The sequence below is a fragment of the Cryptotermes secundus genome, unplaced genomic scaffold (assembly GCF_002891405.2).
Source record: "Cryptotermes secundus unplaced genomic scaffold, Csec_1.0 scaffold301, whole genome shotgun sequence".
NCBI lineage: Eukaryota > Metazoa > Arthropoda > Insecta > Blattodea > Kalotermitidae > Cryptotermes > Cryptotermes secundus.
In genome coordinates, this window is record NW_019725003.1 from 11,292 (window position 1) to 15,073 (window position 3,782).

At 40.2% G+C, this 3,782-nt stretch overlaps 1 long non-coding RNA gene across 1 annotated transcript in view; it reads left to right on the forward strand.

The window, feature by feature from the left end:
- Positions 1–1,270: 1,270 nt before the first annotated feature.
- Positions 1,271–3,782, forward strand: part of LOC111863171 — a 13,961-nt gene continuing 11,449 nt past the window's right edge. The window contains exon 1 of the long non-coding RNA XR_002842554.2: positions 1,271–1,378. This is a non-coding gene — a long non-coding RNA (uncharacterized LOC111863171). The remainder of the gene's footprint in view (positions 1,379–3,782) is intronic.

The following is a 3,782-nucleotide window of genomic DNA, read 5'->3' on the forward strand; positions in this document are numbered from 1 at the left end:
TGAAGCAGAGGATGACCACTGCCTTCCATGAGTTTAAAGCCAAAGTTAGGACTATATTTAAACACCGCGCCATGAAAACAGGCAGGTAGACTGCGGATGCAATTCCAAGCGTTTGATCTCAGAAATGAATAAAAATATATGTCAGCTTCCTTCTCCGGCAGCTTTACTCGTATAAAACCCCAGGTATTCAATGAATAAAATGGGTCAGGTATGGGCCATCTCACTCAGCTTCCTTCAAATACTTTCTGTACTTATCCTTGTTCATTTTAAGACAATTTTAATAACTTGGATTAAGCCTATAATCAGTGAGATAATTAAATGATTAGTGAATAATAAATCTTAAGGGAAGAGAAAGGAGACCTTTATTGCCTAATGATTCTTTTTTCGCTTTCTCTACAGTCCCCTTGGGCCCTGACCTTTGATTTTCAGTTTCATGGTCATTTTACAGACGGTAGAACTCCTTGGACGAGTGATCGGCTGGTCGCAAGCCCCATACCTAAACACAGGACAACACAAACACAGAATAAACACATACACACCAAACATCCATGCCTTATGTGGGATTCGAACCCACGATCCCGGCTTCCGAGCGAGCGAAGACAGTTCATGACTTAGACCGCTCGGCTACCGTGACCGGCAGTGTATAAGAATAATATCTAAGAATTCAGTTCGTACCTCACAGGAAACAGATTCGAACCCACGGTCCCGGCTTCCGAGCGAGCGAAAACAGTTCATGCGTTAGACCGCTCGGCTACCGTGACCGGCAGTGTATAAGAATAATATCTAAGAATTCAGTTAGTACCTCACAGGAAACAGATCCGAACCCACGATCCCGGCTTGCGAGCGAGCGAAGACAGTTCATGACTTAGACCGCTCGGCTACCGTGACCGGCTGTATGGAGTATATTGTTAAGGAATGTACTGGAGGGACTATGGGAAGCGAAAGAAACCCTAGTTTTTCTCTGGGCAGAGATTTGAAGTAGAAACCTGCCATATACGAAGAAGGAATACTATCCACTCGACTGAGATAGTCCTTCCACATCCTCTAGAAATCATCATTCACAATTATTTTACCCTTTATTTTACCATTGGACGCTACGTAATGTATGCAAGGGAAAACTGATGTTAAAAGACATAGATCAAACACACGTGGCACTGCATGTTAACTGATGTGTCTGGAGTTGTATGAGTTACGCTATGTCTACTATGCCGAAGTACGTAATTTTAGCAAGCAGAAAAAGCCGAAGCCCTTGAACACGACAAGTGTGTGAATGCTAAAGCAGACAGACGATCGGAGCAACAGTCAGTGTCCACTCTGACTGAGGTGGAGCAGTGTACTGCACTCGCCTCGCCACAGCATGGGTTTACTCAGGTTCATCGTAAGTGAAATGCAGCTTTCATTTTCAATAAAGTGTTTCAGAATCGTGTGTTTTATATTTCACAACAGGCCGGGCGCCCCATGAGATGGTCTAGAAGCCGACATGGTAGTAGCCGAAAACTGAGGACTGACACCTAGGCCTACAGGCCTACTTTATATTCAAAGTACATAATTACATTTGCTTGAGTATAAAGTGTTTAGAAAAACTGACCTAAGAGTGACAGAGGAAACCAGGAAAATAATTTAGGATGTCTAAACTAGGATATTCATGTAGTCTCATCACAACAGTGAAATCAAAGAGGTTATGATGGGCCCCAAATGTTGCTGGAAACTGGAAGGGAAAGAGATGCATATAAAATTTTGGTGAGGGAACTTCTTGGAAGTTGTCACTTTGAAGATAAAGGAGAGTCGAGAGTAAAATTAAGACGAATATTAGTTAATAATTTGCGAGGATGGAAGGTGAATTTAAACAAATATACAGCAAAACTTAAATAATTAGGACTCTTGTGAAAATTCCGAATTATAAAACATATAAACGAATATGTAAGTATTGCAAGCATAGTTCTCCTTGAAAGCATAAAATTTGTCAAATTTCAATATAAACTAATGACTGTATATATTTCAATACTTTTATAGGGCGACAGGAAGTGAGAATTATATTATTAAGCCTAATATTGGTAGGAATAATCATCGGTCTGTGTAAATAAGATACATACATACACATAAGTATGCATATTTTTCCATTGCCTTTACGAAGCCTTTAGAACAGATTGCTGTTGGTGTGAGTACGAACTGTAACATAAACCGATTTACTGGATATTACTTCAGCATTGATTTAAGAGGTTAGTTAAGAATGTTTTTTTTCCTTAGCACTACAGCCCCAGTGGGCCTAGGCCTACCTCCATGAGCTTCTCCGTTCACTTCGGTTTTTCTAGATCTTACACATTCGGTAGGACTCCTTAGGCGGGTGATCAGCTCGTCGCAAGGCCTCTACTTGTACACAGACACAGAAAAACGCACACACACAAACTAAACATCCATGCCCTGAGTGGGATTCGAACTCACGATCCCGGTTTCCAAGCGTGCGAAGCCAGTACATGTCTTAGACCGCTCGGGTACCGTGACCGGCATTAAGAAGGTTTAGAAGAGTTAATTCTCGAATTCAGGTCTATACAAAGAGTTCCAAGCAGTTCTTGTCGATATACTGTCCCCCGCCCTCGTCACTCTCAGCGTCATGAAGAAGAAAACGGAATTCATCTCATAAAATTTTAATAAAGACAATTACACATTGCCCTCTCGAACACACGTACAGAAATTTGAAATCTCCCATGAGGTATGAAGAGAAATACTTTTGACACATTGAGTTGTGTTTTTCTATATAGGCAGATACCTTGCGATGGGCCAATTTCCCGTCCAAGGTGTCTTACCAAATGTTTTAAGGATTCATTCTTTCAGAATAAATTCTGCAATAGAAGCTAAGAGGTGGTGGAAAAGAAGAAGGAAAGTTATACAATTACACAAAGATTGGTCTCAGTGTCTTAATTTTCTTTTAAAATTCGTTAAATTTTACATGCAACAAGAAATTTAATACCATTTTCTTAGCCATCTAATTTTCCAAATTTTCTTGTTTCAGGCAAATATCTTCATTATATTTTAGCCTACACTAAAATATTAAATTAAACCATCTTATGCCATTGCGTCAAAGCGGCATTCTAAGCCATTCGATACCACTAAATTATCCATAGCGTTAAACACATGAAAATTTTGTTTTGCCATAAAATCTAATGTCATTTTTACCGGTAGTCTGCTTCGTTTGAAGACACTAACCTCGAAATTATTTAAGTGTTCAAGGGGCGTACTACAGCATTTTGAATGAAGAACATATGTAGGATCAACTGCAACAGACAGGTGGCAATGCATTCTAGAAAACGATATACAGCATAAAGACGTGGTCGTGATATATTTCAAAGCTTTTTCTTGGCCTATGTCTAGAGGGGGCGAGGAAAGCTATGTAGAACTTAAGTCTAGATAGCCTATGAGACCGGCCGATAATTTAAGCAGGTATTTTCCACATTTGTCTACAGTTTTGTCGCTCCCGCAATCTTCTCCTTACTCTGATCTATGTAACACAGTCTTTGCCACTGGTTGTTGGGTTCGTCTGTAATTAATATACAGGGCTACTATAAACGATTCATTCATTACACGTACAAATATGATTGATATATAAAAAGAACCGTAAACTCACCAAGTTTTCTTCACACTCTACAAATGTTCTATGTGTGCCCCTTGGGTCACACGACACACGTCCAGGCGGTAGTCGAGCTCGTTCCACACATTTTGTAGCATCATCCTGTCAATGGTCATCACTGCAGCATCGATGCGTTCCCTCAGCTCTACTAGTGTTC